Raw genomic sequence first — 26,304 nt, 5'->3', positions numbered from 1 at the left:
ATGAAATCAGGAGCTGATAAAGAAACATATTGCACAGAGCACAGGTCTCCGCCAGGTCAGGTACGTTATTGTGGCCTCCTGGTGGCACTATAATAGGCCAATGTGAAAAGGGTGCCCTTTCTTCTTAGGCCTTTCACAGCAATCGGACACTGCATTCATGATTTGAGGCATTTTGTTCCAAAAATGTGTTTTGCTAAATTAGACCTGCTGGTGGTGCTATAACAGGCCAATGTGAAAATGGTGGCATCGGCCTAGTGGGAATGTGTGTGCAAAATCTCACGGAAATTGCACGCTGCGTTCATGATTTGAGGCATTTTGTTCAAAACGGATCTGTCCTGCAAACTTTGGAAGCCAGGCAATCAGGATGGAATATGGGAAATCGGACAGATCCATGTTGATCACATGACTATAGAGATACTGTGTACCGATTTACGTGATGTTTGGACAAAATCTGTAGGAGTAGTATAAAAAATTTGTTTTGCACAAATCAGCCTCCTGGTGGCGCTATAACAGGCCAAACTGAAATATTCGGGCCAGAGGTTCTGAATTGGCATCCAGGGAGTGTTAGCTGCTCATAGACAGAAGGACACACGGACGGACAGGGTGCAAAACATACTCTCTCGCCATTCCTTTCGGCCTGGCGGAGACAATGACAGTAAGTATGCTTTTTGCTCTGTTTATTTAGCATAGTTGTGTAAAAGGATTTGTTTTCCCTTCAGATTTACAGTGGCAGACATACTGGTTGCAGAAAAGGGGACCATATAGAAAAAGGCAACTTAAACGTTCTACAGTAAATTGTCATTTTCCCCAAAATCTTTTAGAAGGGATGGATTTTAATCGTGGCGCACCAGGTGGATGCAAACACAGCATCATGATTGTACAATAGAAACCTGGCAGCTGGCTGGGTTGCCAAGACTGAAACTGTAGAACTACTACTGATCACTAACGGTAATCAACACAATTTGTCATGAGATCATAATAATAAATGAGTATATTTTTTGTTGCTGTTGTTATTTCCAAATATGAAAGGTGTTTTTCAGAACGAAGATAGCAGTGAGGTGGAATTTAATCAGGCAGGCCAAGACCGGGGACCAAATCCAATGTTCTGATGATTTAGCGAGACGATCTATTCTACGCAGGGCTCTGCACGAGGCATGGATGGATGGATGCATCCATGGATGTTCATCCAGAGGTGTGTTGGCACGGCACACTTGTTCTAACAGCCTGGTGCCAGGCAATGGTCGAAAAAGTACTCAAAGGTTTTACTTAAGGTAAAGTATCAATACTACAATGTAGAAACATTCTGTTACAAGTAAAAGTCCGGAATTGGTATCAAAATGGACTTAAAGTACCAAAAGTGTTATTTAGTATAGAAAGAAAATGACATAGGCCTACTCAGGTTAAAGGACGACTTCACCACTTTTCAACATATCTTCATATAATAGGTCCTCACTAATGCTCATGATAAAATGGTAAAAAAAAAATCTAATCAGTCTGTGTCTCAGAGGAGGGCTGTAGACAGTTCAGAAACCCGTCTACCAGTGACATCATCGATGGGGAATCCAAGCTAATAGAAACTGCAGGCTTTGTATTCCTGGAAAGTTGCAATGCAATAATAGATCCCATTGTTCTCGCCTTAATAAAAATCTGAATAAAAAAATTGTAATCTTTTTTTCCTGCCTAACGATGATGTCACTGGTAGACAGGTTTCTGGACTGTCCACAGCCCTCCTATGAGACACAGACCAAGTAGAAAAAAATTGTATCATTTTATCATGAGCATTAGTGAGGACCTATTATATGAAGATATGTTGAAAAGTGGTGAAGTCGTCCTTTAAGTACAAGTACCTCAACATTGTACTTAAAGAGATAGTTCACATCCAAAACGATTTTTTCTATCTATTAGTCACCCCATGGAGACTTGAATTCATGGATATTGTTTAGTTTTTGTCACATTCCTAAGCCAATAATTTGATGACCGGCAGCTTTTCCGGTAGGAGATACAAAGAGTCTCTGTGTCTCCTACCGGAACCGCTGCCTACCTTGAATTCAAGTGTCCATGGGGTGACTAATCGATAGAAAAAAATATATTTTTTTGAGTGAACTGTCCCTTTAAGTACGGCACTTGAGTAAATGTGCTTAGTTACCTTCCACCAATGACTGGCTTGCGAGGAACATTGTAAAGCCTCTGTGTGTGTGTGTGTGTGTGTGTGTGTGTGTGTGTGTGTGAGAGAACAAGGTCAGTGGAGCGTAGCAGCCACAGTGTTTGGAATCAGGACGCTATACTTTGGGGCCAATAGGCTAATTGAAAGACCTCACTGTAGCACACTGGGTACATCCACACATGAGCGCTCGCTAGCGTGCAACTGTACGTTACGTGACGCTAGCCCTTGTTCCGGATCCGCCGTTACTTTTATATCTTCCGGAGCTTTGAGCAGCTGGTGGGCAGTGCCGTTTTTCAGGAAGTGTAGTTCCTTCACTAGTGCTATAGAGACACACGGCCGGAAGCGGAAGGCCTACAAATCCACGCCCACTTTTGACACTCGGGGTCCGTTAGAACGATGAACTGCAGCTCTCAATGCAATCTCTATGAGAGGCATTGTAAAATACCGTCATTTCACTGGTTAACTACTGAGGCTGTAGCGATTTTTTTGGTGTTCTAATAATCTGTCCCATTTGTTTAATTTGTCCTTTTTAATGTCCCATATCTTTCATCTCGATATACTACCCACAATATACTATAATATACTCCATCAGTATGTCAAAATCGCTAGCATCGGAGATCTAGAGTTTAAGTGATCGCATGGTATATACGTCACGGACGCATCCCTTGAGGTTTTCAATACCCAGAAAACTGGCGAAAGTGGCCGTTTTCATCATTATCTCTGGAACAGAAGGTCCAATCTGCTCAGTTCAAAGCTTGTTGGATGCGTGACTTTGAGGACATTAAGCACGCAATGACACATTTTCGGGTTTTTTTTAATTTTTTTTAGGGGAGGCGAGATCTTAGTTGGGCAGGCGACCGCCTCTCCTGCCTCTACAGTGGGAACGCCACTGGTCGGCGCTCGGCACTCGTAAAGACAGTGATGTCACTGAAATGCCCGTCTGCTGTCTACCCTCTGCTGTGTTAGCATTATGGGTAACTCGTTAAAGTGGCAAATTAAATGTGAAACACATCAACTATTAAGAAAACAAGAAGATATGTTGACAAAGACACTCCATACATTTGGAAACATATTTTTATTTAAATCAATATCGTCTTCAGTTAATGCAGGATAATTTTAAAAGTAGGCTAATTCTCATATCCTCTCATAGGGAATGCATTGGCAGCTGCAGTTCATCGTTCTAACGGACCTCGAGTAGCGGCGCTGTCTCAAAAGTGGGCGTGAAATTTGTAGTCCCTGTGTGTCTCTATTTGTACAAGTGAGGACTGAATAACACTACTCATCATGAAAACATTATGCACGTGCAATATAAAATATTAATATTATCCAGTGATATGAAAACATTAGCTAATGTTTTCATATCACTGGATAATATTAATAGTTTATGTCAAGGTGCCTTGACAAAATTAAAACACCATTACATTATTATGAATAGTATTAACCACATGAACCCCAGCATGGTGGTAAGATAAGCCAAAACTAGCCGATCTACAAGCTCACAACGCGTCGCAGCGCGACGTGTTGTGAGCTTGTAGATCTGCTATTTTTGGCAGAGAGATTTAGTGTTGACAGAAAAAAGCGTCCAAGAAAAGTAGGTCAGTTTTTACTGTAAATAGAGGGTTTAGGCTACATAATAATAAAATAATAACTTTATTTATCAGTTTACAAAACATGAGTTACAAAGTGCTGAACAGCAGTTAATGTTTGTTTTATTTTACCATACTTATATAAGTAAGGTAAAATAAAACATAAGGGAATAACATAGTCAACACGTAAGGGTAGCACTTTATATTAACTATACACTACAAAGCATTAGTTAAGCATTAGTAAATGCTTAATTCATCATGAACTCATCATTAGTAAAGCATTATTCATACATTACTAAGCATTAGTAAACACGGTTATAAATGTTGAGACTATACACTATTAAGTATTAGTTAAGCATTAGTAAAAACACTTAATTCATCATTAATTCATCATAGCTTCATTCATACATTACTAAGCATTAGTAAACACAGTTATAAACCTTTCAACTATGCACGATTTTCAATTAGTTAAGCATTAGTAAGTACTTAATTCATAATGAATTCATCATTTATATAGCAATTAAGTACTTAATTCATCATGAACATTTATATAGCATTAATAATACATTAATAAGCGTTTGTAAACACAGTCATAAGCGTTTTATTGCCCACTGATAACCTAATCTTTAATGTGCTTAATGATTGTATTCTCACACTTTGTAAATGATAGATTCAACATTTATAAATAGGTATTATATCAATTTACAAACCAGTTATTTATGAGTTGTTAATGGTTCATACGATCATTTAGAAAGTCTAAGTAAACACCATATACAAACCACTTGGATGTATATTTATGCGGACATTTGTACATGGTTAGTGAGTGTGTTAATAAATGTCTTATAAACACTTATTCATACTCAATGAATGATTTATTAAGGTAGTTACTACTTGTTAGTTAAGTATTTTGCGTGAGCCCATCTAAAGTGAGGACTATCTATGCCTTATAAAGCATTTATAAATGAGATAGCGTGAGCCCATCTAAAGTGAGGACTATCTATGCCTTATAAAGCATTTATAAATGAGATAGAAGCAGTGATATAGAAAGTGCCAATATTTATTGCAACCATTGAGACAGAACATGGCCCGTGCAGTGTAAAAATAAAATTAACATTCTTGTGCTGTATGAAAATAAACAAACAATATGCAATGCTATAAACATGTATACATGGCTGACAAATTAAAGAAACATTGTACTTTATGAAAATTAAACAATAAACAATCTGCTATGCTACAAACATGTAAACATGGCTGATAAATTAAATAAAAATTTTACTTTATGAAAATAAACGATAAACAATCTGCTATGCTACAAACATGTAAACCTGGCTGATAAATTAAATAAAAATTTTACTAACTTTATGAAAATAACCACAAAAAAATCTGCTATACTATGAACATGTAAACATGGCTGAAAAATGTAATTAACATTCTTGTACTGTATGAAAAGAAAAACATTCTGTGTTCTGCCTTCACTATGCATATAGCCACCCTTGCAGAGCTAGGCAGACAGTTCAGGAAGTAAAAAAAAAAAAAATCTGTTTGGAGGCAAAGTCTTGTTTTGGGTTTCTTCTTTAAATTATCTTCTTTGTTTTTTTCTTATTTGTAGAACAGCAATGACATGGAAAACACAGTGAATGGATTTGTTAAAATGTGTACTGAATAATGTTTTCCACAGTAAATATTTTAACTTTTTAACAATGCTTTTAAAGAAATGAATGAACAACTTGCAAACATGTATTAAGCAGCTAAATATTCACACAGTTGCAATGATTTGAAATTAACATGTACATAAACACATCCTTGGTTGTGCTGGAAATAATAATATGCAAATCTCTCCCAATATGCACAAATAAATCACTTGAGTGAAAATAAAAACACAACATTGCTCCCTATAATGGCATTACAGCATTAGCTCAGAGCAGAATAGCCTATAAGCTAACATGATACACAGCAGCCTGCAGCCTAATGGCTAACAGGCTAGGCCATATGACTGGTACTGATTAGCAACAAACATGACGTTTTTACCACAGACAGAATACACAGTTGGGCTGTGAAAAAGGTTCTAGCAATCATGTTTCATCATTACTGAGACAATACATCACAAGGCCAGTACTTACAGACACAGCTGCACATAGCTTTGCTCTATGCTAAACAGGAAGTGAATGCATACTGCAGGTGTTGCCAGATTTTGCAAAAAAAACAAGCGGCCAGGTCTTTGAAAACAAGCCCAAAAAAGCAAGCAACTTGGCTCAGTTTTACCACTTTACATCTGCAATTTGAAAATAGCAGATCAACAAGCTCACAATGTGTCACATCAAGACACGTTGTGAGCTTGTAGATCTGTTATTTTCAAAAGAATATTAGGAAAAAAGTAAAATATTTTCAAAAAATATTTTTCCTTTCCATGAACATTTTTGGGAACCACTGGTTTAAAAAAAACATTAGAAAGTAAGCCCAATGAAGCAACTACACTTTAAAAAAAAGCCCCAAATTGTTTATTATAAGCAGACATGGCAACACTGGTAAACAGGAAACTCATTGATATCCCCTACCATGGCCACGCCCACAGTGGGCAGGTAGGTGGACAATGTTATACAATGTAATAAACAATTTGGAGCTTTTTTTAAGTGTAGTTGCTTAATTGGGCTTGCTTTCTAATGTTTTTTTAAACCAGTGGTTCCCACATTTTTTCATGAAAATATTTTACTTTTTTTCCCAATATGTTTTTGAAAATAACAGATCTACAAGCTCACAACGTGTCATGATGTGACACATTGTGTGCTTGTTGATCTGCTATTTTCAAATGGCCGATAGCTGGTAAAACTGAGCCTAGTTGCTTGCTTCTTTTGGGCTTGTTTTCAAAGACCTGGCCGCTTGTTTTTTTTGCAAAATCTGGCAACACCTGCAGTATGCATTCACTTCCTGTTTAGCATAGAGCAAAGCTATGTGCAGCTGTGTCTGTAAGTACTGGCCTTGTGATGTATTGTGTCAGTAATGATGAAACATGATTGCTAGAACCTTTTTCACAGCCCAACTGTGTATTCTGTCTGTGGTAAAAACGTCATGTTTGTTGCTAATCAGTACCAGTCATATGGCCTAGCCTGTTAGCCTGTTAGCCTGTCAGCCATTAGGCTGCAGGCTGCTGTGTATCATGTTAGCTTATAGGCTATTCTGCTCTGAGCTAATGCTGTAATGCCATTATAGGGAGCAATGTTGTGTTTTTATTTTCACTCCAGGGATTTATTTGTGCATATTGGGAGAGATTTGCCTATTATTATTTCCAGCAAAATCAGGGATGTGTTTATGTACATGTTAATTTCATATCATTGCAACTGTGTGAATGTTTAGCTGCTTAATTCATGTTTGCAAGTTAATTCATTTATTTAAAAGCATTGTTAAAAAGTTAAAATATTTACTGTGGAAAACACTATTTAACAAATCCATTCTATGTGTATTTCATGTCATTGCTGTTCTACAAATAAGAAAAAACAAAGAAGATAATTTAAAGAAGAAACCCAAAACAAGCCTTTTTTTTGTTGTTTTTTCCTTCTGATGTTAACTGTCTGCCTAGCTATGTGGCTATACCCATAGTGAAGGCAGAACCCAGATTTATTTTTTCATACATACAGTACAAGAATGTTTATTACATTTTTCAGCCATGTTTACATGTTTATAGCATAGCAGATTCTGTATGGTTTATTTTCATAAAGTACAATAATGTTTACTTAATTTATCAGCCATGTTTACATGTTTATAGCATAGCAGATTGTTTATTGTTTAATTTTCATAAAGTAAAATGTTTATTTAATTTATCAGCCATGTGTACATGTTTATAGCATTGCATATTGTTTGTTTATTTTCATACAGCACAATTATGTTAATTTTATTTTTACACTGCACGGGCCATGTTCTGTCTCAATTGTTGCAATAAATATTGGCACTTTCTATATCACTGCTTCTATCTCATTTATAAATGCTTTATAAGGCATAGATAGTCCTCACTTTAGATGGGCTCACGCAAAATACTTAACTAACAAGTAGTAACTACCTTAATAAATCATTCATTGAGTATGAATAAGTGTTTATAAGACATTTATTAACACACTCACTAACCATGTACAAATGTCCGCATAAATATACAACCAAGTGGTTTGTATATGGTGTTTACTTAGACTTTCTAAATGATCGTATGAACCATTAACAACTCATAAATAACTGGTTTGTAAATTGATATAATACCTATTTATAAATGTTGAATCTATCATTTACAAAGTATGAGAATACAATCATTAAGCACATTAAAGATTAGGTTATCAATGGGCAATAAAACACTTATAACTGTGTTTACAAACGCTTATTAATGTATTATTAATGCTGTATAAATGATGAATTCATGATGAATTAAGTACTCACTTGCTATGTAAATGATGAATTCATGATGACGTAAATACTTAATAATGCTCAACTAATTGTAAATCGTGTTTAGTTGAAAGGTTTATAACTGTGTTTACTAATGCTTAGTAATGTATGAATGATGCTATACAAATGATGAATTAATGATGGATTAAGTGTTTTACTAGTGCTTAACTAATACTTAATAGTGTATAGTTGCTACATTTATAACCGTGTTTACTAATGCTTAGTAATGTATGAATAATGCTTTACTAATGATGAGTTCATGAGGAATTAAGCATTTACTAATGCTTAACTAATGCTTTATAGTGTATAGTTATTATAAAGTGCTACCCAAGTGAGTTCTGACAAGCAATAAAGAAAACACATTTAAACAAACTGAAAGGAGACGGTCTCCTTTTAGTTTGTCTCCTGGAGACCAAAATAACTTTGGTCTCGTTGCCCACATCAACAAACAAACAAATACAGACATACATGTGAATTACATCAATAATTATGAATGACAGATTCATATGGTAGAAGAGTGCAATTAATGACAATAAAGCACAGAGATGTTTCGTTTTTTGTAGCCCACGTTTGTGTGTGAAACTGTGGAATTAAAAGGAAACGTTTATTTTGGATAGTGATTTAATGTATTATTCTGCTATTCTTTATTATGCTCATTATAATATATTATATCTTATCTCCATATAATTGGTCCTCTAATGCTCATTATGATATTATATCATATCTTATCTTCATATAACTGGTCCTCATAATGCTCATTATAATGCATTTTGGATAGTAATTTAATGTATTATTCTGCTATTCTTTATTGTGCTCACATAAGCTATTCAGAAGGGATAAACTAAACAGTGCAAAGTATTCAGGCCATTCACCACAAATAAATAAGGACGTTTACATTTATTGAAATAGAGTGCATGTCTTGTGTGTGTGTCTGTGCTGGAACGTCTGCCTTGCATTTCCCCTGTAAGAAAACTACAAGAGACAACCCCGCCCAGTGGAGAGAACACAGGAAGTATCTGTCCTATTGGTTGGTGCCTATCACTTCCGGGTGATCATTTACCAGAGCGGAACCCGGATGTGCTTTTCCGGACGCAGATCGGGGCGGTATTTCCGGTTTAAAACTTAACGTGTGTGTGTGTGTGTGTGTGTGTGTGTGTGTGTGTGTGTGTGTGTGTGTGTGTGTGTGTGTGTGTGTGTGTGTGTGTGTGTGTGTGTGTGTGTGTGTGTGTGTGTGTGTGTGTGTGTGTGTGTGTGTGTGTGTGTCATCAGGACAGTGTGTAACTGTGTTGTGTGTGTGTGTTCAGTGTCATCAGGACAGTGTGTAACTGTGTTGTGTGTGTGTGTTCAGTGTCATCAGGACAGTGTGTAACTGTGTGTGTGTGTGTGTTCAGTGTCATCAGGACAGTGTGTAACTGTGTTGTGTGTGTTCAGTGTCATCAGGACAGTGTGTAACTGTGTTGTGTGTGTGTTCAGTGTCATCAGGACAGTGTGTAACTGTGTTGTGTGTGTTCAGTGTCATCAGGACAGTGTGTAACTGTGGTGTGTGTGTGTTCAGTGTCATCAGGACAGTGTGTAACTGTGTTGTGTGTGTGTTCAGTGTCATCAGGACAGTGTGTAACTGTGTTGTGTGTGTGTTCAGTGTCATCAGGACAGTGTGTAACTGTGTTGTGTGTGTTCAGTGTCATCAGGACAGTGTGTAACTGTGTTGTGTGTGTGTTCAGTGTCATCAGGACAGTGTGTAACTGTGTTGTGTGTGTTCAGTGTCATCAGGACAGTGTGTAACTGTGTTGTGTGTGTGTGTGTGTGTGCAGTGTCATCAGGACCGCGTGTAACTGTGTTGTGTGTGTTCAGTGTCATCAGGACAGTGTGTAACTGTGTTGTGTGTGTTCAGTGTCATCAGGACAGTGTGTAACTGTGTTGTGTGTGTGTTCAGTGTCATCAGGACAGTGTGTAACTGTGTTGTGTGTGTGTTCAGTGTCATCAGGACAGTGTGTAACTGTGGTGTGTGTGTGTTCAGTGTCATCAGGACAGTGTGTAACTGTGTTGTGTGTGTGTGTTCAGTGTCATCAGGACAGTGGTCAGCAGGTGACTCAGTGGATCAGGCCTGCTGCTCAGTCAGTCTCATCTGACCTCTGACCTCAGCTCTGCTGACCACCAGAGCCTCTCTCAGCAAGGCTGACTGGAGCTCATATACAGCAGCCTGTGAGTACAATACACTGTTCTACACACTGTGGTTCTATAACTTTATATTTAATCCATTAAGACCGGGAACACATCTGTGTCATTTTAAGATTTCTTTGGTTATTCAAAAAATAGCAGATATACAATATATATATATATATATATATCTATATATTAGGGGTGTCACGATACTCGATACGTATCGAAATCGAACCGAAAATGACGTTCGATACAGTGTATCGAAATCAAAAGCCGTATCGCGATTCAAGGGTTAATAAATACAAAAAATACTCCTGCGCATGCGCACATCCGATTGCACGTCCGGGTGAAGCCATGCTCGAGTCGCTGTTATGTTTTTCCGTGCATCGCGCATGCGTGCTTACGACGGGGGAGAAAAAAAAGACGACTGGACAAACCCACACACAGAGCGAGACCGCTGTAGCGTTGCGTCTGTACTACTACTTTACATTTCACCTTGGCCACTGCTGAAGCCAGAGATGGTAATGATGATACACAAACGGAAGAATTGGAAAACCCTCCCGCTTCCATTAAGTCAAAAATCTGACAATATTTTGGCTTCCCAGTGAATTATGAGGGCACCCGACACGTTGTTGACAAAACGGCTACCGTTTGTCGATTATGCTCCACATTGATAGTTTCTCCGTCTTCACTTTTCCCCCTCTACACCTATACCTCTCTGCCAAAAATAGCCGATCTACAAGCTCACAACGCCTCACAGCGCACATTGATAGTTGCTCCGTCTTCACCTTTTCCCCTCTACACCTATACCTCTCGGCCAAAAATAGCCGATCTACAAGCTCACTGTGAGCTTGTAGATCTGCTATTTTTGGCTAAAGTTCACCTCAGAAAACGGATGGGGTTAAGGTAAAAAAAAAAACCCTGTTGAAGACCCCTGGCTTAGCTTATTATTCACATTTCTTGTTTGTTAAAGCTCTTATCTGTTCAAACAATGTGAACATACTTTAAGATGTTTAAGAACATGTAGCCAAATAACAGTTGTCTTTGGATCCTTTTTTCTTACATGTTCAACTTTGTATTTAGATTTTATTTAGTTATAGAGCTTCACAAAAATGTTGTTGTTAACTCATCTTAAAGAAGAATCTGAAAATGACAGTTGTTGTAAGGGCATAAAACCCTTTTTGTTATTCTCATTCTCATTTGATATAGCCCTCAAAGCTGAAAAAAAGGACGTTTTAAATCGAATCGAATCGTGACCTTAAAATCGAAAGTCGAATCGAATCGTGGATTAGGCGTATCGTGACACCCCTAATATATATATATGTATGTGTGTGTTATTTTTAGAAAAATCATGAATTTTTTTTGCAAATCTTTGAATATATATATGTTTTAAAGCAAACATTTTCTTCTGGGGGTCCCTGGAACAACATATTTTGAGATGGGGTTCGCGGGCAAATTTTGGGTGGACCTTGACATGGAAAAGTTGGAGCACCACCGATATTATAGCAACATACTGCTAAGAGAGAGAGAGAGAGAGAGACATGGAAAAAGTTGGAGCACCACCGATATTATAGCAACATACTGCTGAGAGAGAGAGAGAGAGAGAGAGAGGAGAGAGAGAGAGAGAGAGAGAGAGAGAGAGAGAGAGAGAGAGAGAGAGAGAGAGAGAGAGAGAAGAGAGAGAGAGAGAGAGAGAGAGAGAGAGAGGAGAGAGAGAGAGAGAGAGAGAGAGAGAGAGAGAGAGGAGAGAGAGAGAAGAGAAGAGAGAGAGAGAGAGAGAGAGAGAGAGAGAGAGAGAGAGAGAGAGAGAGAGCAAGCACGAGAGAACGTCCACACAATGCGCGACAAGTTGAGCCAGCTGGTTGCATTTCCGTCCCTTCCTTTGATATCTTCCGGGGCTTTGAGTAGCTGGTGGGCAGTTCACCGGCTTCGGATGCTGTCAATGCACTGAATGGGACATTATCACGTTTAATCAGACTGTTGATTGGTCTAAGTAGGTGAGATACTGACCTACCCGATGGGGCTCAGTAGGTATTTTGTCGTTATTCTGTGGTTTGATGAAAGTTGGGGCAAACGCTCACCCCAAAACATGATTTACTATTCTGTGGGTATCGGTACATAAATCGGACGGCACTGAGTCGGCTCAAGCGAACTTCGCAACGTTCGGCACGGCAACTCGCTCGGCGGTGCCTCTCGTGGCTCAAGTTTGCTTTAGACGGCGCGCCTCCGCCGCGGTCCAAAACTATACAGTATAACACCTACTGAGCCCCGTCGGTAGGTCAGTATTTCACCTACTTAGACCAATCAATAGTCTGATTAAACATGGGTAGGTCGTATCTCACCTACTTAGACCAATCAATAGTCTGATTAAACATGGGTAGGTCAGTATCTCACCTACTTAGACCAATCAATAGTCTGATTAAACGTGGGTAGGTCAGTATCTCACCTACTTAGATTTAGGGGTCATGACCATGTCAGCTTGTGACGGACATTTTGATCAATATTTTATTTTTGTCACAGACATACAAAATAAATGGTCAATAATTTTACCAGAAACCCAAATGACTAGCACCAGGCCTGGAATTTTGTCATTTATGGGCAAGGCCACTTGGCCTATGGTGTTTTTTTTAGGGCAGAAAGGCCTTGATGCCAGGGCAGGGAGGCCATCAAATAAAACAAGATTTTAGTCCATTGAAATAATTAATTGAATTTAAGGGTTAAGGATGATTTTAAATTCTATATGTAGACTATCTGCTGTGAAATAAATAAATGATGGTATTTACAATCTGATCCATGCCTCAGCCCTGCAATCAAAGTTACTGGATTGGTTTAAAGATGGGGACTCAGGGGAGTTAAGAATTCAGAATCTCAACAAAAGACACAGGTGTCTACATGACAAGATGACAAGAAAAAGACACTGGTGTCTAATATTGACAAGAAAGAGACAGAGGAGAAAGTGGAACAAAGTTGGGGCATTAAGGCCACTGTGGCCTCAGGGCATGCCACAGTGCACAAGGCAAAACTGAGGGGCAACGACGGTCATGGCTTTCCTGGCTTCCCTGAAATTACTCGTAATGTGCCATAGTGTCTATGCCAGTATGCTACACATTTTAAAAACTATTAGACTAGTATTTCTGCATAAACACTAGTGCCACAAATACTTAGCCTATATATATATGTATATGTATATGTATATGTGTATGTGTATGTATGTATTTATTTTCGGGGAAAAATTAAAACGATCTACAAGCTCACAACGAAACACATTTGTGACGTGCGTGCTAATTCAAGAAGGTTAGAACAGTGCCCCAACAGTTTCATTGTGGGCATGAGATCTATTTAGCCACTGCCTTTTCATCTTTTTATAGACCCCTAATTCAAATAATGCAAAGAGAATAAGTTAATAGTTTAATATGTATAGTTATGAAAAAAGTGTAACGCACATCAAACAATAATAAAAACATTATTTATGATTAACATACTGATGATTGCACTTGACTTGATAGTTTTAGCATGGTTTGGGGCTAATGGTTGAAATTTCAGTTCCTTAGTTTATTTATTTTTCTCAGTTCTCTGTCTGCTGGAAATGTCTAGTCAAATGATGTGTGGTTTGTCCGTAAGTTCTCTTTCTTCACCATCACGTGCAGTTCTTGCCAATGAGACAAATACTTACAGTAGAATAATGATGAGAGTGCTCTATCCACTTCCTTGTATCGTACACAAATACATATGGCTGAGATTTCAGTTCCTTTTTCTCAGTTCGAGAGCATAAATGGTCCCAAGGGCCCAATCCGGGATTGTTTTGAATGTATAACCGTAAATTAGTCACACGTCTGGTGACGTGAGGTTAAGCGCTGCCTGGAGCCTGCCTGCCTGGCCTGACAGACAGGCCAGGCAGGCCAATCAGACGGCAGGCCACCGGGAATTGTCCCGCCCCTCCCGGCGGCCAGTGTCAGTGAGGAACTGACATTAATACTTTCACTTGTGTGTTAGTTGTATAGGAGTCAGTAATGTGTGAGGATTTGTATGAATTAGTTTTTCAAGTCTAAAGCGTATGCCAAGCAGTGAAAGGTAAGAGATTCTCTTAACATTTTTCAACCTTTAATAATGAAGATATCTGGCCGCAGAACCACTGTAGGTTTCAGGGTTTGTGAGCAGGAAACAACAGACGAGACGGTACAAACTGTTGGTTACTTGTGACCAATTGCAACAAAAGTAATCTCAATTCCCATGAAGAAGACTGCAGCTCACAAACTATTTACAGATAAATGTGATGAAGTGGTAATTTGGCTATTTTTCTTCTACACAGGAGACATGGCAGGGGCCAGAGGTCATGGTAGGTCACAACACATTTTTTTTATTTCCTGATTGATGAACCATGATCACCTGATATGAGGAGGGAGATATGTGGTTCACATTTCAAGCAGTAATATATATAAACATTATCATTCACAGACAGACCATGCAGCCAGAGCTTTGCTTAAATGTACTTCACTAAATCTTTACTGCTTTCAACACTGACAGTAAAGAAGAATAAACAACAACAAAAAAACACACCTCAAAACAGTGAAAATATATATTTATACAAGAATGTGTCTGTCTTTTTTCCACAAGACGTCATCTAGGTTGTTGACGTAATCCTCTTTTTCTCCTCTATTTCATATACAAGTGAGACTTTAGTGCTGAGTATTAATACTTTCTGTAGTGTAGTGTCTAATGGTAACAAAACTAGCTACTTACTACCAGTGATGGAAAAGTACTCTAATGTTTTACTTAAGTAAAAGTATCAAACTGTAGAAGTCCGGAATTCAGAATTTACTTGAGTAAAAGTTCAAAAGTATTGGTATCAAAATGTACTTAAAGTACCAAAAGTAAAAGTACTAAAATGTTTGAAAATAGCCAAGGTATAAAATAGGGCTAAAGTTGTTAATGTATGTTTTAAAATGGAATAATGTACATCTACAAAGTAACTAACTAGAGCTGTCAAATGATTTTTGTGGAGTAAAAGTACAATATTGCCCTCTGTGATGTAGTGGAGTAGAAGTAAAAGTATAGACAATTGGAAATACTCCAGTGAAGTAAAAGTACCTCAAAATTGTAGTACAGTACTTGAGTAAATGTACTTAGTTGCACCACTGCTTACTACCCAAGAGGAAAATAGCAAGAGGCGCATTCTCCGGTTTACTTCCCGTTTCTCCTATTTTCTGCGTGACGTAGGTGTACACCTTTTTAGGAGACAGGAAGCAAGCTGGAGTCTATTTGATTCCAATGGAAGAGTCAACGTGAACACAGCTTCTGAACCATTCTTTAGCTCCATGGTCACTGAACTAAATATTGGACCCGATCGTCACAAGACACAAAATATGCACGATTTTCATACTAAAATGGCTTTTTTTTTGGTGACACAAATTAGGAGAAAATCTACTTTGTTATCAACCTTTCTCTATCCTAGCAACACTCTCGCGAGATCTGGGAAGATATCTGAAGAGTCCATCTGCAGTCTGACGGACGAGACATAGAGGGCTCTGTCTGTCCCTTATATTATATTGTATTATTATATTAGATTTGAACTCTATGCACTGTCCCCATAAGATGTTCTAAAAACTAATAAACTGAGATTCTATATGTGAATGTGGCCTACGTGAAATCATTATGGACATTTCAAAAATTAAATAAAATGTGTGTTCCAATGCTCAATAATATCATTTTCCATTATTAACTGTCTTGGTTGATGGGTATGATTTGGGAATCATGACATTTTGCTAAACATTCATGCTAAACACATTATAGTCTATAGTGGTAAAATATATACCTTATAAATAAAAGGACCTGTTACAATGTTGAGCAGAATTAGGAGCATGTCTAGCAGAAGATAAGACTGAATAATACGTGTGAGTTTGTGGTGGGATTTTTTGGGGTTTCTTTAAAATCATCTTTGCCAATAACAGTGCACTTTCAAACATGTAAAGCATTTATTTTCTTTAATGAAGAAAATACACAAATACACATCCACATGACGTTGTCAGCCAGGGAGAGGGGAGGGGGAGGGTGGTGGGATGGTCGGGGGAGAAGACAACCACGCCTACTTTGGAGACCATTTGTAGGATTTGTGTACTACTTCGCCTCTAGTGGCTCCAATGGAGAATGTGTATCTTTCTATATTAACAATCTTTGTTACTACTAAACTACTAAAAAAGTGTTACTTCCTCTTGGGTGATAAAGTGAGATTCAGGACAAGGGGTGGGGCTTCACGTGAGCACGCTGTTATTGGTCAGTGGATTAACATGACCGGGACAAAATCTGTGTCATTTAATTTTTGAAAAATTGTGGAAAATCGTGGGTCTTTGAATATGTATTTTTTAAAGCTAACACTTGTAACTCAAATATTTGCTTTTGGGTATTTTACAAAATGTCTTCTAAATCTTAACAGTTTAAAAATAAACAAAAACGTATGTTGCTATAATATCAGTGGTTCTCAAACTTTTTTCATTTCAAGGACTTCCCAAAATTATATGTATTTGGCCTCTGACCCCCATCTGAATATATTTCAGGGACCACCCAGAAGCAAAGATATGAGTTAAAAATGTATATATATGTATATATTCAAAGATTTGCACACATTTTCAAGATCTTTAAAAAGAAAATAGCAGATCTACAAGCTCATAGCGCGGCACATGTGCCACGCTATGAGCTTGTAGATCTGATATTTTTTAATAGCCAAATAAATATTAAAATGACACAGATGCTTTCCCTTCCTGGTCTTAATGGGTTAAGATGCTGCTTGGCAATTAGACAAAAAAAACACAATGACTGTATATTGTTGTATGAAAAATATGCTGTGTGTGTGTGTGTGTGTGTGTGTGTGTGTGTGTGTGTGTGTGTGTGTGTGTGTGTGTGTGTGTGTGTGTGTGTGTGTGTGTGTGTGTGTGTGTGTGTGTGTGTGTGTGTGTGTGTGTGTGTGTGTGTGTGTGTGTGTGTGCGCATCCTCTATGTGTACTCTAAGCCAATAATTAATTGCTGTAATTGGAGGTCATGTCCTATAGTATCAAATCCCTTTGAAAGTTTTGGCAGGAAATGTGTCAAATATATCCACTTTTCCAAAACATTCCCTGTATGTGACAGGATGTCATTCATATTCATAAAACAGTTAAAAACAAACGGCATACAAGGCCGTAATACCACAGAAGATGTTCATTGTGGTTTCTTATTTATCAGTCTTATAGCCTGGGGGAGGAAAGTGTTCTTCAGTCTGCTTGTGCCAGCTTTGAGGCTTGTGTCTGTATTTAGGCCAGGTGTCAGATAAAAAGGCAGAAATCAAAGAGAGGTCAAATATAATAAATAAGAAAACAAGAAAATAAGAGTTAACCCATTAAGACTTATTATTATTAAGACTTATTATCCATATATTATACTTTGGCTATTCAAAAATTAGCAAATATACAAGCTCATAGCGCGGCACCGAGTGCCGCGCTATGAGCTTGTAGATCTGCTATTTTTGAAAAATCGTGAAAATTGGTGCAAATCTTTGAATATATATATTTTTTAAAGCGAACATTTTTAACTCAAATCTTTGCTTCCATGGGGGGTCCCTGGAAGAACATATTTTGAGATGGGGGTCCTCGGCCAAATACATGTCATTTTGGGGGCCCTTGACATGAAAAGGTTTGAGAACCACTGATTAGAGCAACATACGCTTTTTCAACAACAAAAAGATTTAGAAATCTAGAAGCAAATATTTGAGTTACAAATGTTCACTTTATAATATATATATTCAAAGATTTGCACAAAATGTGCCAGATTTTTCTAAAAAAGTAGCAGATCTACAAGCTCATAGCTTGTAGATCTGCTATTTTTGAATAGCCAAAGTATAAGATAATGGTTAAAGTGGTTAAAATGTAAAATGACAGATGCTTTCCCGGTCTTAATGGGTTAAAGCTCCCATAACAAGTGTATTATAAGGGCAACGTTTTGACCATGTAGGTCTTCATTAGGCAAATGGATTAAATGAACACCCTAACGTCCACTAATATATCCTCCCTGTTGAGTCACAAACCTCGTATCTCTATACTTAAACTAAATCAATGCCCTACTTCATCATACTACAGTGTCACACAAAGGTAGCAAAACAATTCTGATCTACAAGCTCACAACGTGAACTTGTAGATCTGTTTGCAATGTGTGTGTGTGTGTGTGTGTGTGTGTGTGTGTGTGTGTGTGTGTGTGTGTGTGTGTGTGTGTGTGTGTGTGTGTGTGTGTTTTGGGGGGTGTCATTGTAAAGTGTTGGTTACATCACTGCGTGTCTTCTTAATTATGGTTACGTTTAAATGAACAGTAATTCTTTCTTCACTAACTGTGTCTTTTCTTCACTCCAGGTGACTTTAAACTCGTCACTGCAGGCTATGCTTGGGGTTGGAGAGGTAGTAATACCACCCTCTCCTGTCACCTCTCTCCTGAGACCAACGCGTCTTCCATGACAATCAGGTGGTTTAAGGAGTCAGAGTGTATTTACCTTTATAAGAATGGTCAGGTGATAGAGGGGAGGGGCTACGAGGGCAGATTGACCCTGAACATCCAGGATCTGCAGAAAGGCAATGTGTCTCTGACACTGAGAGACTTCAGAGAGACAGATAATGGAGTTTACATCTGTCAGGTCAAACATGGAGAACAGGAGGAGGAGATTGCTGTGGTATTAACATGTAAGTGACCTACTGTCACTGTACATTATCATTAACCGTGATATTGTAGCTGTCGGGGGGGGGGGGGAGGGAGGGATCTTGCATGAAAACTGTTACTTTTCAAGAAATGAAAAGAAAAGAACATGACTGTTCTAAAGGATCTAATATATATATAATATAATATTTAGTAACAAGCTATTGTTAATACTCTTCATTAAATATTTATAAACCCCCAAACTTAACCACTTTCAAAAAACTTTAAACTAGCAAAAATAGCCGATCTACAAGCTGACAACGCGCCACGGTGCGACGCGTTGTGAGCTTGTAGATCAGCCATTTTTGCAATTGTTGTGTGACATTGTATTATGATGCAGTAAGGCATTCAGTTATGAAATAACAAACACATAAAAGTTAAAATATGGAGATACAAGGTTTCTGCCCGACAGCAACAATATGTATATATATAATTATGTAATGTTTATCTCTCCTTGTATACATTACACTGTGCTTTCATATAATGGCTATAAGTGTTTGTACTGTAATCTAAGTCTTATTTTCCATTATATTTTTCGTTATTTTCCATATAGTCACTTTTTGATAGCTTATTGGTCTTTCTGATTTGATTTGATGACTTCATTGATGACAAGTCATCCAATCATACATTAAAGCTGCACTATGTAACTTTCATGTGTTTCTATGTGTTTACATATTGCACTAACATGTGCTCTCCCTTAACCCATTCAGATGGCAACGCATCTGTGTCACTTTCAGATTTCTTTGGCTGTTCAAAAATAGCAGATATAAGTTCATAGCGCGGCACCGAGTGCCGCGCTATGAGCTTGTAGATCTGCACTTATATATATAATATGTTTTTTTTTTTTTTTTTTTTCGTGAAAATGTTTGCAAATCTTCAATATATATATAGGCTATGTTTTCTTAAAGCGAACATTTATATCTCAAATCTTTGAACGTATGTTGCTATAATATCAGTGGTTCATGTCAAGGACCACCCAAAATGATATGTATTTGGCCGTGGACCCCCACCTCAAAATATTTTTTTCCAGGGACCCCCAGAAGATGTAACAGATTAAAAAATGTTGGCTTAAAAAAAATACATATTCAAAGATTTGCACAAACGTTAACGATTTTTCAAAAACAGCAGATCTACAAGTTCATAGCGCGGCACCGAGTGCCGCGCTATGAACTTGTATATCTGCTATTTTTGAATAGCCAAAGAAATCTTAAAATGACACTGATGCATTCCCAGTCTTAAAGGGTTAACATATACAGATACAGAATGCATGTTAATACCAGATATAAATGATGGCATACTGAGGAAGATTAAATGAATGAATCAGAAGATTATTATGGAGGATAAACTTGATTCCTGAGTAGTGTGGAGGTGAACGTTTTGTGCAAATATAAAAAATATGACAAGTTGGTGCCCACAAGGCTGGTTAATAATAAATGACATGGACTGCAGAAACAGTTGACGTGAATAGCAAATAATCTTGACATCAGACAATAGATTGATTCAAGTACTGAACACTTTCTTTTTTACTATGAAACTGATCATTTTACTATAAACCAATCTGTCAAAGCAGATGAAAATGTTTCACTCTTAATATATACTATAGTGTAGAATTGTATCTCTAAGCTGACATTTAGTCACTTCACAAATGAAATTAGAATGTTGTAATTAGAATGCTGAATCATTATGATTAATGAAGCAAGCTATTACTTTGTAAAATAATTGAGATAGTCGATTATTTTAACCCATTCTATTATTGCATTCCATATTTCAGGTTTCTTAACAATTTGCTAATTATTAGTAATCTTTCTGTTTGTGAAGTATCAGTTTTCTAACCATTCCAACCATGTGTTTTCTCTTTTCATGAATGATGAATGTGAACGTGAACTAGTGGGCTGTGAGTATTAAATCAATTCCACTTCATGGCCTCCAATATGTTTTCAGATTGACAGTTTTCACCATCGCAGAATACAAACTGAAGGAGTCTTAACCAATGAAACCCTCTATACTTAGTGAAACAGACCTGAGTTAACTCTGTACTTGGACCACTTTTCCCCTCTATACCAAATCTTCATTAAAAATAGCCGATGTACAAACTCACATCGTTAATTATCATTAACCGTGATATTGTAGATGTCAGGTGGAAACCTTGTATGTCAAAAACTGTTACTTTTCAGGAAATGGAAAAAAAAGAACATGACTGTGTTCTAAAGTAGTTATTATTTAGTCACAATCTATTGTTAATACTCTTCATCAAATATTTATGTAACTTAACCACTTTAAAAAGAAAATTAATTTGCAAGAATAGCTGATCTGCAAGCTCACAACGTGTCACGGTGCGACACGTTGTGAGCTTGTAGATCGGCTATATTTGCAATTGTTGTGTGACATTGAAGCATGATGCAGTAAGGCATTCAGTTACGAAATAACAAACAAATAGAAGAGTTCAAATACGGAGATACAAGGTTTCTGCCTGACAGCAACGATATGTATATATGTCACAGGGAAATTGGCATTCCAGGGAAATTGAAAGAGGAGCGCTCTCTTGTAGGCGCGGGGCTTCGGCGCGAGGCGGGGCTTTTCGAGACAGGGTTTTTTACGCGAGGCTCGCGAGGTGGAGGAGGAGGAGGCGCGAGGCGGGGCTTTGATACGAGGCGGCGCGAGGAGGCGCGAGGCGAGGCTTTGATACGAGGCGGCGGGAGGAGGAGGAGGAGGCGCGAAGCGGGGCTTTGATACGAGGCGGCACCAGGAGGAGGAGGAGGAGGAGACGGGGCTTTGATGCGAGGCCGACCTGGCTTTTGTTATTCCCCCCCACATAGCAACCAGGCAGGAAGCTACGCTAGGGGAACGCTGAACACGCGTTCACACGCACACGTGATAATAGTTATTGTCCATGACGGAGGCGCGCCGACTCAGCAGAGCTTGAGGCCGAGGAGGCGCGCCCTCGGGCCTCCAGGCGCGAGTGCCCGCGCCGACCGGCCGAAGGTCTGCTAGTCGAATCAGTGCCGTCCGAGTTGTGAACCGATAGGGGGAGAATAGATCTTTTCATGGGTTACAGTCTATGGTTACTATCCAGTGTCCACGACGACACACATGTGTGCGTGTGCGCGTGTGCATGTGTGCACATGCACACGCGTGCGCACACATGCTTATGATACAAGCATGTGTGCACCTGATGATGACTTCATTGATGACAAGTCATCCAATCATATTAAAGGATACATTAAAGCTGCACTCTGTAACTTTCGTGTCTTACCTGAGATTTGAACCCAGGTCACCTGCACAAGTGCTGCATGCGCTCATACCGCAGCACTCGGTGCCGAGCTTGTATATCTGCTATCTTTTAATAGCCAAAGAAATCTTAAAATTACACAGATGCGTTCCTGGTCTTAAAGGGTTAACATATACAGATACAGAATGCATGTTAATACCAGATATAAATGATGGCATACTGAGGAATGAATCAGAAGATTATTTTGGAGGATAAACTTGATTCCTGAATAGTGTGGAGGTGAACGTTTTGTGCAAACATTAAAAATATGACAAGTTGGTGCCCACAAGGCTGGTTAATAATAAATGGCATGGACTGCAGAAACAGTTGACATGAATAGCAAATAATCTTGACATCAGACAATAGATTGATTCAAGTACTGAACACTTTCTTTTCCCAACTGATCATTTTACTACAAACCAATCTGTCATAGCAGATGGAAATGTTTCACTCTTAATATTATACTATAGTGTAGAATTGTATCTCTAAGCTGACATTTAGTCACTTCACAAATAAAATTAGAATGTTATAATTAGAATGCTGAATCATTATGATTAATGAAGCAAGCTATTACTTTGTAAAATAATTGAGATAGTGGATTAATTTAACCCATTCTATTTTTGCATTCCATATTTCAGGTTCCTTAACAATTTGCTAATTATTAGTAATCTTTCTGTTTGTGAAGTATCAGTTTTCTAACCATTCCAACCATGTGTTTTCTCTTTTCATGAATGATGAATGTGAACGTGAACTAGCATACAGTGAGTATTAAATCAATTCTACTTCATGAACTCCAATATGTTTTTAGATTGACATCAAGTTTTCACCATAGCAGAATACAAACTGAAGGAGTCTTAACCAATGAAACCCTCTATACTTAGTGAAACAGACCTGAGTTAACTCTGTACTTGGACCACTTTTCCCCTCTATACCAAATATCTTCATTAAAAATAGCCGATGTACAAACTCACATCGTTAATTATCATTAACCGTGATATTGTAGCTGTCAGGTGGAATCCTTGTATGTCCAAAACTGTTACTTTTCAGGAAATGGAAAAAAAGAACATGACTGTGTTCTAAAGGATCTAATGTAGTTATTATTTAGTCACAAGCTATTGTTAATACTCTTCATCAAATATATATAAAACCCCAAACTTAACCACTTTCACAAATTTCTAAACTAGCAAAAATATTTGATCTGCAAGCTCACAATGCATCACAGTGCGACACGTTGTGAGCTTGTAGATATTATTTTTGCAATTGTTGTGTGACATTGTAGTATGATGCAATAAGGCATTCAGTGAAAAAATAACAAGCAAACATAAAAGTTAAAATATGGAGATACAAGGTTTCTGCCCGACAGCAACGATATGTATATATAATTATGTAATCATATTTATCTCTCCATGTATAAATTACACTGTGCTTTCATATAATGGCTATAAGTGTTTACTGTAATCTAAGTCATCATTATTTGACATATAGTCACTTTCTGATAGCTTATTGGTCTTTCTGATTTGATTTGAGGCATTTTGATCATAAACATAATGATCACAGTGTGATTTGGCTCCAGTTCACACCTGATGATGGCTTCATTGATGACAAGTCATCCAATCATATTAAAGAATACATTAAAGCTGCACTCTGTAACTTTCATGTCTTACCCGAGATTCAAACCCAGGTCACCTGCACAAGTGCTGACATTTTTACCACAGAGCTAATAGAGCATGTCTTCTTACACAGGATGTGTTGAAGACAGTGGTTGAAAAAGTACTCAAAGTTTTTTACTTAAGTAAAATCAATACTGCACTATTTTAGAAATACTCTGTTAAAAGTAAAAGTCTTGAATTCACAATTTACTTGAGCAAAAGTACAAGTACTAATTATGCAGAATATCCCATTTAAAATATTCAAATGTATAACAATCTTTTGAAAAAAATCTACAAGCTCACAATTCTTCGCTATGCAACGCATTGTGAGCTTGTAGATCAGCTATTTTCAAATGGCCGAAATGTATTTGGGCTGAAGTGCTCAATGTAAGTTTTGTAATAATAATCAAAATCTACAAAGTAACTAGTAACTAAAGTTTTCAAATAAATGTAGTGGAGTAAAAGTACAATATTTGGATCCGAAATGTAGTGGAGTAGAAGTTAAAGTATTGGAAATTGGAAATACTCAAGTAAAGTACAAATACCTCAAAATTGTACTTAAGTACAGTACTTACAGTACAGTAGCAGACCTTACTGCATACCATATACTCTACAACAGTGGTTCTCGACCTTTTCAGGCCACGACCCCCCAAAATTATCATATATAAACTGGGGACCCCCCAAAATAATCATATTTGAACTGGGGACCCCCCAAAATAATCATATTTGAACTGGGGACCCCCCACCCTGACAAGCTCTTGGAATTGTAGGAGTTGAAGCATTCAATTTTAATTGACTCGGTTCCACAGATAAATATTGTGAAAATAGCTGATCTACAAGCTCACAATGCCTTGCGTTGTGAGGATGTAGATCGTCTATTTCCACAAGGTTTGCCTCTTTCTTTGGTAATATTTGACAATTTGGCCTTTATGTTGAATAGAATAGTTTGTTGATTACTTTTCACACTTTAGCCTAATGGTCTCTTTCCCCTTTTCATTTTAGAGGTATTAAAAAGGTCTTAAAAGTCGTTAAATTGTCACTTTAGAAATGTGCAGATACCCTGTATACTCTTATACTGTATGTTGGTTTGTTTACTGTTGAGTGAGAAAACAATGTTGCACATTAAGCTAATCATCTGGGGACCCCCCAACATAATATGGGGACCCCCCTGGGGGTCCTGACCCACAGGTTGAGAACCACTGCAGTACAAAATAGTGTCATTTAAGTTAACAGCCAAACTGATTCATATTATTGACAGATTATCATACACAATTATGAGATAGCAGATTCATTTATTTAATAACTCTATGTTGTGTCTATAGGTTATTTAACCACTTCAACCCCAGAATCCTTATTGTGGGGAAGGCTTTCACAGAAAATAGCTGATAGACAAGCTCACAAAGTGTCCTACCTACTGCGACGCGTTGTGAGCTTGTCGATCAGCTATTTTCAGCGAAAGCTTTCCCCACAGAAAACAGAAAAGACACTAGTATAGAGCCCTGCGAGACCCCGTTCAACCATATAGGGTTGAAAAAGTTAAACAATGGAAATAATAATCTGTCATCTTATCATCAGCCGAATACAAACTGAAGGAGTCTTAACCAATGAAACCCTCTATGCTTAGTGAAACAGACCTGAGTTAACTCTGTACTTGGATCACTTTTCCCCTCTATACCAAATATCTTCATTAAAAATAGCTGATGTACAACCTCACAGACTCATTTATTTAATAATTAAATTTCTTATTCCAGGTTATTTAACAACTTATAAGAAAACGCTCCGTCATCTTTATGTATAAAATATCAGTTTTCTAAACAAATGTGTTTTTCTTTTTCTTTTTATGCATTATGAATATGAAGAGTATGGTGAGTATCAAACATATTCTACTTCATGTTCTCTGATGTGTTTTCATCACGATAATAGAATACAAATTGAATGGATCTAATAAGTCTTCACAGTGAATGACCATCGTATTTTACATTGCTTGATGTTTCAAGTCTAACATTTTATTACAAGGATGGTGTAATTTGCTTATGAATACAACTATAAGTTATTATTAAGGTCATGAGCTTCCCAAATCACCTCTTGTACTAATGTTTAAAGTTTTAACCAACCATAGAGTTTAAGTAGTTAACAATTAAATTAATAATAATAATCTGTCATCTTTATGTACAAATATATTTGTTTCTAAACAGCCGTTGTATCTTATATTGTTTCAAGTCTAAAACATTTAAGGTCATGAGATTCCCAAATCACCTCTTGTAGTCTACTAATGTTTTTAGTTTGAATACAAAACCTACAAGACCTTTTCACATCATTATTTATTTAAACAGGTTTACGGCTTTT

General features: G+C 37.5%; 1 protein-coding gene across 1 annotated transcript in view; it reads left to right on the top strand.

Moving 5' to 3' along the window:
• Positions 1–26,304, top strand: part of LOC308096048 (peroxisomal ATPase PEX1-like) — a 643,221-nt gene that overhangs the window by 25,394 nt on the left and 591,523 nt on the right. The gene's annotated exons all lie outside the window — the stretch shown is intronic.

The sequence above is a fragment of the Gymnoscopelus braueri genome, assembly GCF_963280865.1.
Source record: "Gymnoscopelus braueri genome assembly, chromosome: 11".
NCBI classification, from domain to species: domain Eukaryota; kingdom Metazoa; phylum Chordata; class Actinopteri; order Myctophiformes; family Myctophidae; genus Gymnoscopelus; species Gymnoscopelus braueri.
Note: the sequence above shows the minus strand (reverse complement) of the source record. Positions and strands in the feature narration are given on the sequence as shown.